Here is a 12,882-nt window from a genome sequence, read left to right as displayed (position 1 = left end):
CTGTGATTTTGGGCAAATAATCAATATTGTCTGTAGTGGTTGCATAAAATGATTATGTTGTATCTGAAACACCTTGATGTTATAGGAAACAGTATTAGCAACTATAATGCTACAAGAATAGCCTTTACGTATGCAAAATGGTGAAGTAGTCAGTTTTCTACTGGCTGTGGGTATGTGTTGCCTTGCCAAATCTGACTTCTCTACATATAGGTCCTATAGGGCTGCCACCTTTCCAAATGGCCAAAGTGGGATCTGCTCCATAGAAATGTCAGATGTACCAGGTCAGAACATACCTACAGCCATGCATAGTACAGAAATATATGTATTAGCACAAATCAAAGCTTAGTCTAGCAGCAGTCAAGTTGCTTATGCTACATCACATAACATATAGAAGTGTTATATATACAATAACTGTTACATGCAACTATTAGAGAAATGTAGAATATAATATCGTCCTGTAATCAGGACATTTGCTATGCCTAGATTATTTTTGCATGACACATATGCCTAAGGAGGGTCTGTCCCATGCAAAGTGGGACAGGTGGTAATTCTAAAGTCTCACTTCGGCCAATTTAAAAGGTGGAAAACCTACAATAGGTATGCGGTAGCATTACCCGGCAGATGGATGTGGTTCCCAAAACACATTTACTTGTCTGCATTGCAGAGTATCGGTCCCATGTATCAGCCAGATGGGAGCAGATTGTATGAGGAACAAGGATATAATATGATTAACTCACTGAACAGGCCACCGATTCCGTACAGTCAAATGCCATGCCGTTACCTAATGGTCAGCCATACCCGATACTGTAATCATGTAGTCCAATGTAATAGGAATCACAAGGGATTGCGCCCACCCAGCGTGAGTGACAAATGCAAGCACCAATGTCGGTGCATGTGCAAGTGAGGGAGCGAGCGGGTGTAAGCGTGTTTGGCTACCAGTATACGAGTATTGCACTGTTAAAAAAATGTGGAGTCTAAACAAGTATAAGAAGATGTAACCAGAGGTCAGCAGTATACACACATATACATATACACACACATACGTAGATATAGAATATATATCACAACAGTGGACCACGTGACACCAAAGCATTAGACAAGAATGAAAAGGAAACCACATGCACCTCCTGTGTTATGTACTGGTGCTACTATCAAGTCAAGTGTGTTTCATTGCGTCACACAGGTCAGACTGTATTAGGGGTAAGATTAGGGCTGCTGACATTTACTCATCAGACCTATTGGCAAATGTATGTATATATCTTGCCAACCCAGTCTCTTGGGCAATTGTGACATTTATGGACACTATATAGGAAAACAACAAAACACACTCAACACATCCTGGAGCTAGCTACACACATATACCAACACATAGGATATGATTTCCACACACACACCTGTCATGCCTTGGAATAGAACACCTGCCTGTTTATTCTATCACACTACAACATTATGCAGCTACAGAATGTGCTACAGAGATTACTGAGACGCAGCATTCCCAGAGGCATACTTCTAGGTGGGTGACATCATCAGCAATGGAAAAGACACTGATAGGGATTGTATGGAGTGTGAGCAGTCTAAAAGCATTATTCTGTCCCCAGGAAGATGGAAACACACACACACACACACACACACCATTGGCATGGCTGGGATTAGAACACTGACCTAACTACCTTATCACACTACAGCATTACGCAGTTACAGAATGAGCTACAGAGATTACTGGGACACAGCACTCCCAGAGGCATACTTCTAAGTGGTGACATCATCAGCAATGGAAAAGATGCTGATAGGGATTATATGAAGTGTGAGCAGTCTAAAAGCATTATTCTGTCCCCAGGCAGATGGAAACACACACACACACACACACACACACACACACACACACACACACACACACACACACACTTGTCATGGCTGGGATTAGAACACAGACCTAACTATCTTATCACACTACAGCATTACACAGTTACAGAACGTGCTACTGAGATTACTGGGACACAGCACTGCCAGAGGCATACTTCTAGGTGGGTGACATCATCAGCAATGGAAAAGACGCCGATAGGGATTGTATGGAGTGTGAGCAGTCTAAAAGCATATTACTGCCCCCAGGCAGATGGAGACAAACACACGCCAGTGGTGTGATCAGAACAACTGCCTATCTACAGACCACTATTACAATACTACATAGAAAGGAGCCACGCCACAGACACTACACCTTTCAAGACTGCCAATACGACCTTCTGGGAATGTGGACATCGACATGTATGCTGGCAGTTACGTTGTACATACCTGTGAACCAGTGTGTTCAATGTAGGAATCCATCCTGAAGTGGGGTATGGCCATCTGTTGCCTGGACGACCACTATCACTATACAGAGTTACAATGGCCATGCTCATACACATAGAGGCACATAACCATCACAAGGTGTCACTGGGTATGCTCACACACTTAGTAGCACACGGCCATTTGGAATGCACTACGTGTCCATCTATACAACGTCATACTGGGCATGCTCACACACTTAGTAGTAAAGGGTTGTTTTGTATGCACTCTGATTCTAAACACAGAAGGGCATAGTGGTGCTAATAATTGTCATTGTTAGCATGAATGATGCACTACATATATCTGACACCGGTCTTCTACACAAGGTCTGCTGCTGTCCGTCACCTTAGATGGACAAATCTAAACCTGGCACAGTAATACCACCTGTGGTGATATCCTGCCAGGAGTGGCTACTTCGCCCATATAGTGCCATTCATAGACAAATGTCCTGAGACCAGGTTAACACCCTGACACCTAGAGGACAACGGCATTGTATGTGTATGCTAAACAGTGCTAGATGTGTAGTATTCGTAATCACAGCTGCCAATGTAGATCCAACAATGGGGAATACTGACATCTGTGTAGTGAGGAACACCTGGCTGAAGGATCAGTTGTGCACAATAGTGCCACCATATACCTCGGATACAGACATGTGGGCCATAACACCATTATGGACCGCTCCAGGTGGTGGTGCCCCAACGTACATGAAGGCCACTCACATGTACTGACCAGTACACCCTCAAACGCCATCTCAGATGTGTCAGGTGCAGATCACAGTGTCAAAAGCCACATTCTAGGATGTAGCCCTCAGACATCACTATGTCCTTGGACCAGCAACACACATCCATACATGCGGTAGAACATATATAAGTACAACACCATGTGACCCATGACCAGTGGACTGCACCTAGCTCTACAGCAACTGTGCAGACTACCCATGTACTGACACAGTTGCATCATGTGTTACGCAATGCAATGATATCACTGTTCATAACCAGGTCAGCTGTACACATAACAGGGACCTGGGTCATATACAGGTGTAACAGATAACTGCTGCTGTACACCAGTAAACACTCTCATGTTTGTATATGACATACATGTACCTGCTGTGGATATGTACATGCCCCACACACACACAACATATATGTGCATAGCGTAGCTGTTGCTGTCCTTCATGCAGACAGGTGGCTATGTCAATTACACACATGCACATAGAAGGTAGGTCCATGGCTGTTGAATGCTAACACTACATAAGGTGTGATAGCAATGTTGACTGAGTTAACATTCCCTCTGTACTGGTTACCCATGACAACTATCATATCATACAACAGTCCATGTGTCATGTATGTCATTACACATGTCCACCAATTGCAATACCTACAAACATGGCTAAATGACAGGAATGTAGGACCTACACACATGTACGGGTGTGCATTCAGCTACCATGCGTGTGCAGTAGCTGATGTTTGCAGGTGATCTGTGTCTTACTACAACATGCAGTTGCAATGTAGCCCCATCATTGCCAACTGTATATGGTGAAATACTGACAGTACGGTAAGATGTACATCAGGTATGGATGGATGTGTGAACATAAAGTGGTGGGCCATCTTTGCAGATGGATGTTTGCTGAAGACAGCTCACAGGTGTGTCACAAGCCATCCTACCATAACATGTGCAAACACTAAGCTATGTTTCTGTTAATTGAAGGGGAAGACATACAACCTACACAGCAGTCAGGGTGTCACTGACTGTAAATCACTTGAAACCTGTAATACTTATGACCTCTCATTTGAATATATCAGCACAATTGCCAAAGGTAGCGTCAGTATACATTGCAATGTGGGCAATACTGCTGCATGTCTGTCATATGTATCATAAGATAGCAGGTGTTTGATTCACAGTACTGCCATGTGTGTTTGCTTGTGTGTCCATATATTCCACGTATGGTGGGGAATGCATCCCAATTGTTACACCCCTGTACACTGTTGCAGAGATCTGTACATACTGCAGTGTAGAAAGCAAGACATAGGCAGGGGTGGGGTGTGTATCACACACACGTGAGCTATCTGTATGTGCATGACATAGGTGCATTCAATTGTGGACTCCAAAGTGTATGTATGTGCATGTATGTATGGCTGTCTGGTCCATGGAGTGAGGATGTATGTTACCATAGTGAACAGATAGGATCCCTAACCCCTCCAGGTGATGCAATCTACTACCCTGTTGATACCGTCAATCTTAGGCATTACTGACTACCTATACATGTTCATTGTCTGTGTCGTGCCATGTAGGTGCACAGTACTGTAATGGTGATTACCAAATAGGCAGGGGTCCTCACCTCAACACTATCAAGTGTGTGTGTGTGTTACAGTATCATTGACCCCATAAGTGTGGGCGTGTTACTGTGTCTGAATACATGTGTGTGAATACGTGTGTGTGTGTGTGTGTGTGTGTGTGTGTGTGTGTGTGTGTGTGTGTGTGTAGTTGTGTATTCTCATCCTGTAATGTGAATGTGTATTACTGCTACACAGTGAGGCCTCAAGCTATCAACTTGCCTCTACCCTTGTCATCAGTTAGACCGCTATGTAAACTCCCCGCCCCATGTAACTGTACCTGTGATGTCACCCGGTACAGATGTCAGGTCTCTAGCCATTGCAGCTTAGTACACAGCTCCCATGCTCCTGGATCAGTAGATGTGTAGATATCTTTGGAATGTCAGCCTTTCTAACAGTGAGGTTGAAACTACAAATAGCATGCTGGTATTGCCATACATGCCTGTGAGTAGTCCACATTTACACATGGGAAACTGCAAACACTGGTACTCAACAGCACATGCAATTAGACCTAAAGGAGGGAAGCAGGACATCATTACTAACATGCTGTTACTGTTGTTACCAAGACACATACTGTGAACAGAAAACAATGTATTCTAAACCTGTACTACATGGTATGTCTGCTGCATGTCAACAGTACACAACAATTGTAATCTACACTTATCTCCCTATTCTGTTCACCCTGTGCATCAGACCATATGAGCATGTCCCTGCACTAATGGTGTGGATGACAGGGATGCAGCACAGGCATCATCATATGCACAGGGTGATAATGTGGGTGATAATGTTTGCCAGGGGCCTAGGCTGCACCAGTGGATGACATCATGTGTGTGGGTTAGGGCCTGTGATCTAATTGGCCATGTGTGGTTATTATGCATGTGAGTGTTGTGATGCCCTACAGATGCTTCTGGTGTGTGCGTGTATGTGTGCACACAGTTCTGCCGTGTGTCTGGCCTATACTGGGGTATTATTGACAGCTCCAGACTATACAGACCAGGTTTTGCAGCTCAGAGTGTCTGGCCATGGCTGCGTGACCTGTGCCTGCCAGGGGTTGCACGGGCACTACCAGGCAGAGGTGCAGATTGGGTACTGACTGATGACACATGTCCACTGGAACCATGTCCCCATTGGGACCATCCAGGGCCATGTCCACGTGGCCTGCTGTGTCCTGGTGTGGACAGCGCAGCACCAGCTGCACTGCTGCTGCTACTGCCACTATGGGAGTGGGCATGTGAGGTAGCTCGTTCACGTAGACCTGCACCAGGTGATGTAGCTGGCCTACGTCCACATGCCATATGCCTCACTCCTACCAGATGTTCCAGCACAGACAGCTCACACTCGCGGATTGTCATGCCACTGTCAAGGATTCCAACCATGTCACCCAATCATCTGTCCAAAACATCAGCAATCTGCTGTTGAGTATTTGCCAGTGCCTGGATGTTGTCATTTAAAGAACAGATAGCAGCCCTCTGAAGCCTCTGCCCTTCTGTGATCTGCCGTTCAGCACATGCCTGTGCCGCCCTTACAGTCAGAAACATGCATCGGGTGACACCAGCTGCTGCGCTCTGTCCTGCAGTGGCATGTCGGCCAGAGGTCCTCCTATGAGCAGCACTGGCCACATGCCTGTGTGGCACATCTCCAGTCATTTGACTGGCACCATGGTGTGAAAACACATCTTCCGTAGCCACCACACATTCCTGTTCCAAACTACCACACGCTAACTGTCCTTCCTCTATGGCCACTGGTGATGGGGTATGTGTTGGCATGAGATCTGTGTGCGGGGATGAGGGAGATATAGGTGGAATGGCAACCAATGGCACAGATTCAGCCCCTGACAACCCTGCCTGTGTCTCAAGCATATGTTCATCATCAATGCTAGAGTCTGTGTGGACACTAACATCAGATGGACCGCAGGAGGATAACGCACCTACATCACCTGTGAAGGCAAACAAAGACTCTGCATTATAATACAGACATGCACACACACACACATACACACACACACACACACACACACACACACACACACACACACACACACACACACACACACACACACAGACACACACACACACACACACACACACACACACACACCATGCATGTGATTTGACAGAAGGCATGCAACATGCATGTGATACAGCAGACAGCATACAGCTCAGACAATAATAGTGGTAGTTATCATACATCCCTGGGTTGCACATAATAGCAAGCATGTGTCATAGCAGAAGCCATGTATTTCACACAATCATGGTAGTAAGCATGCATCCCTGTGTTACACCATGTGGACCAGCACAGGTTAACATTACACATGGCTGATGTGTGTCATATGACCTTGACATTAACATGTATTATGACATGTAATCTGCTGAAGTGTGCATTGACATGCATACATGTTTGACTCAATGGTGTCCTGTCACATGTACAGTGGTGTAATGGTGTCACATTGCAGTGTTGTCTGTACACCCTACAGATAAAATGCCATTTTAGCAGATGTGCATGACCATTGAAGGGTATTATGAGGCATCTATATTGCTATACAGTGTGAAGTACAGACACAGTGTCATTGCATGGAATCATGAGGCATCTCTATTGTTATACAGTGTGGATTACACACACAGTGCATAGCCATGACTGTGTGCATGCACAATACATATATACTGTGGATTGTGACCCATGTCACTAAGGTGTATACACAGTAAACCATGATGTGTAATGTGTGACACAGGTCACCAAAGGACATACGGATGACACCCCTGCACATCTGCAAACATATTTTAGCTGCCTGGCAACCATGTCCAGACATGGCAGACTTGTCAATACACCATGTCCTACATGACATTTGTGTACCACACACACGAGGTGCACAGCTGACAGTGATGTCCAACAGCAGCAAGGGAAATGTACTATATCTGTGGCCTGATGTGGTTGTCTGTGTATGTATGTGGATGCTGTACAGGTGACTACTGTCATGCTGTGACACAGTCATGATGTTCAACACATCTTATGTGGTCGAATGAAGTTACGCCTCTACAAGCTGTGCACAGGCTTGTAGGATGTCCAGTGTTCCACATCTGCAATATAACCATTCAACAAAGGCTATAGTTGGACCATGTGCAGCGAATGTACAACAAGGTGTACACACAAACACATCACATCTACTGTGTGTTGCTACATGTCTCTGGCCATCCTCCATGGCCATGTGTGAACATGTGTTGGCCAAACGGTTGTGATGGCCATCTATCTCACATGTCTGTGTTGTCCCATATGACATACATGCATAGATGTCAGATACTCCACTGTCCACTGGGTTATGCAGACAAAGGGTTGTATGTTTGGTTTGTGGGGTATGTTTTATGGGATAGTGAGACAATGTTGCAGCCGGACCACTACATGTCATGGACATGTCAGATGGCACATCACAATGTGTGCACTCATTGCAGGGGCATATTCCACAATGGTGAATCATGTGGGCTGCCCATACTCCAGCTCCCTGTGTAGTACTGTTTGTGTACCCCACATGTGTAGTTCTGATGTATAGTACATATTCCTACATTGAACAACACCTCCTCCATTGTATGCACAGCTGTCCACACATCTAGCAATGACAGTTTCTGAGGTTTCATGTCGGTGTTTCACTTTGTAAGTATTGCACATGGGTAGCCAGTGTGATGGATTAAAGATGCAACCTGTATATTTTGACCGGACCATACATTATGTGTACATGTGTTAACTGGCCACATGGCGAATAGATCTGTGCATTAACATGCCTGATACTTATAACTGTCTCACCTGCAATGGCCTGCTGTCTCTGCAGAATGCCAGAGGTACCTATATAGGGGTGACACAGCAGTATGATCATTATCCATGACTGTATGACAGCTACAGGGTGCAATGTGCATGTTAACACATTTGCCAGTACAATAGGATATGCTATGGAGTATGCACATGTGCATACACAGAGTAGCATACTATAGTATGCGGCATGTGTGTATGCATGCCTTGCAAATGATGTTACATTACATATTGTACAGTGACACATGCAACTTTATGGGATATAATGGTTATATGTGCAGTAGTGACTTCCCAGGCAACTCAAGGCTCGGTGGTTGTGAGACACCCACCTCCACGATGGCAGCTAGGGTTTCTGGATGCTGTTCTGACTGTGTACCCAGGTTGGCCAGTAGCTCCTCGGTACATGTGAGTGAGGGCTGGGTTGGTGGCCCACCACCTGTTGCACCTTGTTCCCTGGTGATTGCATTTGCATGCTGTTTTGCACATCTGATCAGGTCCATGCCATGTCTGCGCACCTGCTGGTATGTGCAGTTATGGCCACCCACATTATTAACCCTCCTGCGAAGTTCCTGCCACAGGTCATCATACTGATGTGCATGCTGTGGCACATGGCTAAACAAACCAAACCAAACACATGCAGGAGGGACTGAGTGCACGGTCCAAACCAAAACAGAAATTACTTCCAAAAATGGACCAGCACAATGGTAATTCGGCTAAAAAGCATTTATTCTTGAATCAGGTTCCAAACCAAAAACTGTTATTGCATAAATAACAGGCAAACCGGTTTTGGCTGTAATAAGCCTTCTTCAGTGCTGAACTAAAACAATTCAACTGTTGAGCAGCTCCAACATCCTGGTATTATATAGAAAAATATTTAAAGGTGTATTGCTGAAAAAATAGCTTAAATGTATACACATACCATAAATCCTTTTGTATTTGTTTATATTTTAAACAATAATATCAAAAATTGACATGTGTATAAATCAGTGTATAAATATATCAACAATATATCAACAATATGCATCAAAAAATAGGGTGACATATTATTCCATTTCATTTAATCCAGGTTTGAACAAAGCCCCTAACCTGGTTATCCATATAAATTCCATGTTATCAAGTTTGTCATGCTAGCCTGCTTTGAAATTCCTATGCATTTGAATCTTGTCAATAATGGTGAATTAAAAATGTGCAGTTGGATGGCTGATGGTATGTTTATAAAGAGCATTGGACAAACGATGGTTTCTGATGGCACTAAGGTGTTCACTAATCCTCAATTTGAATGGTCTGGACGTCTGACCCACATAAAAAGAAGAACAGGTGCATGTGGAAATATAAATGACCCAATCCGAACTACAGTTACCGAAAATATTGATTTTCTATACCTGAGACGTATTTTTACTGGAGAATTCCTTAGTTTTGAGAATGTGTTCACAGGCACTACAATGTCCGCAAGGGAAACATCCCACCAAAGGGTCACCAAACAAGGTGGTTTGAACTGTTGTAGCTGGTGTATATCTCTTATAATGAGTGAAGCGAGAATGTATAGTGTGACCCCTGCGGTATAAAAAAGCACATTTGTCTGGTAGAATATCATCTAAAAGTTCATGAGACTTTAAAATGCCCCAATGTCTGTTAATGATTTCCCTAAATCTGAATGTATTATTGCCAAATGTGGTTACAAATCTGATGGACTGGACAGAATTAGATGTATCATCATTCCTCAAATGTTGGTATTGTAATAGAGTAGAACGTGCCATCTTACTAGTATGGTCAATAGTTTGAGAAATGTGGTGTCTTGAGTATCCACGACTGATAAGCCTATTGGACAGATCTTGTACACAAACTTGATGCGGTTCATCTGATGAACAAATGCGTTTCATGCGTAAAAATTGGGATTTGGGAATATTTTGGATAATGTGGGGGGATGGGTGCTTGATGCATGTAGCAACATATTATATTGGGGGAATTTCCTATGTACCCTGGTGGCCAGTGTGTGATCTGCCTGTCTAGAAATAACTACATCCAAAAAAAAACAATCTCTTGATATTCTATGTTAAGAGTGAATTGTATATCCCAAGGATTGTTATTAAGGTACCTGAAGAAATCAAACACATGGTCCTTATCCCCACGCCACACCATCCAACAATCATCTAGATATCTTCTCCAGATGTCCAAATCATTGATGCATAAATTATGATGTGTATCATATATAAATGATTGTTCAAAGAAACCCATGAATAAATCAGCATATAAGGGGGCAAAGGAGGCCCCCATTGCCGTACCTTTGATCTGCCAATACGGTTGCCCATCAAAGTAAAAAATATTTTTACATAGCACATACTCAGTAAGTGTAACAAGAAAATTATTAAAACCAGTGGAATATATTGCTGACTTATCCAACCAATAAGAGATCGCAGCTATACCAGCTTTGTGGGGGATGCTCGTGTAGAGGGATGAAACATCTAAGGTACATAACCACCAATCTGCTTCCAATTGTGAATCTTGGATGATGTTTAAAAATTCTGTAGTATCTTGTATCCTTGATCTTACATGAGACAATAAGGGTTTTAAATAATAAGTAAGGAAAGCAGATAGTGGTTCAGTTAAAGAACCTCTCCCAGAGACAATAGGCCTACCTGGGGGGTTAGTAGGATGTTTATGGATTTTTGGAAGAAGATATAAATATTGGGGCATGGGTTCCCCCACTTTAAGTTGTTTACAAACTTGTTTACTAATAATACTTTCTTCTGTCACTAAATCCAAAAAAGAATCTATCTGTGCCTTAAAATTGGGTGTCGGATCAACAACCATCGTAATATAAAAGCGGGCATTGGGCAGTTGTCTAAAGGCCTCAGCTTTATATTTACTGTGATCCATAACCACAATACCACCCCCCTTGTCAGCTGGAGTAATAACAATGTTGTGATTAAATTGAAGTTCTCTTAGTGCTAATCTCTCTACTTGAGTGAGATTATGTGTAGTAGGTTGGTATCTGGTTGAAAAATGTAGATCTTTGATGACCCATTCTTTAAAAATGGCAACGTGTTTGTCCATGGGTGGTTTGAATTCTGATTTACCAAATATGAAACCAGTAGATCTTTGAGTAGAATTATGGTCTGAAAAAAATATTTTAAGATTAACCAATCTACAAAAATCATTAACATCCTTCAACAGACTGTGTTCAGAGACAAATGAGGTGGGGACAAAATGAAGACCTTTATTTAACACTTTGTTGTGTACAGAGGATAATTCAAAAGATGAAATATTGTGTACATTATTCACTGTTTCCCAATCTTTTGTAGTAAAGCTTGTAAACTGGATGTTCCTGTTTCTGTTTCTGTGCTTTCTGCCCCCCCCCTACGTGTCTTACGTCTAAAGGGTCTGATTGTTTTCTCTTGGCAGCTGGAGACACCTGGTGTGAGGGGACATCATAGTCTGTGGCAGAGGAAGTTTCATCCTCTGACGTGCCACTTAGAGTAGAATCAGTCCTTCTTAATATTGATCTAGGCCTTTTTCTGCCATAATTATTTTTACTACCCCTGTCTGTAAACCTGACATTTTTAGACGTAACAAATGGTTTGCCCTTGTCGTAGTCAGACAAATCCCTCTGGAATTTATGTGTTTTTCTCTTAATCAACTGTTGTTCCAAATTGGCCAATACTTTGGCTAAATTGGAAATCTGATCTTTAAAAAATTCTTCAGTTTCAAATATCTGGGTCTCAAGACACACCTTATGAATTTCTACTACTTGTAATTCAATGGTCCGTTCATAATAACCAATAAAAGTATTGACAAATAGCATTGAAGCTTGGTGCTGAGCTGAAGCCCACTCCTGTGATAGTTGGCCATCAATATTTGTTACTAGAGGTTGAAGGCAGATCCTTAGACCCCTAGGTGTTATATATTTTAGTTTGTAGGCCTTAAATAATTTTAAGTGCCAAATATTAGACTTTAGGGATTTCAAATTCTTGCTCAATTTTTGAAAAATTAAACCACATTTATGTTTAGAATCCCCTTCAACATTATTGGAACTAGTAAACCCTATAGTATTAAAACCAAAGGCTTCCAGGTTATCTTTGTCAGCCGATAGTCCTTGCAAAATCCCATTTAAATCCATTGTATGACTATTTAGCAATGTATCACAACAATATTTTTAACCCAAAACAGGCTAATGATCTAGTGTCAATTATAACTTTAGTAATGCAATATATATATATATATATATATATATATATATATATATATATGTATATATATACATATATATATATATATATATATGAATGTATACTATGTTGACCTTATATATTATGGAGATATACCTTCATAATGCACTGTAAAAAATGGCTCAACCAAAATGCCCCATTATATATAAAATCAATGAAAGTTGTAAAGAATAAATGCCAATGCATTAAAGTAGTTGACAATTCGT

The sequence above is a fragment of the Protopterus annectens genome, chromosome 5.part0 (assembly GCF_019279795.1).
Source record: "Protopterus annectens isolate FY-2018-M chromosome 5.part0, PAN1.0, whole genome shotgun sequence".
In the NCBI taxonomy this organism is placed as follows: Eukaryota; Metazoa; Chordata; order Ceratodontiformes; family Protopteridae; genus Protopterus; species Protopterus annectens.
This window is presented reverse-complemented; position numbering follows the sequence as displayed.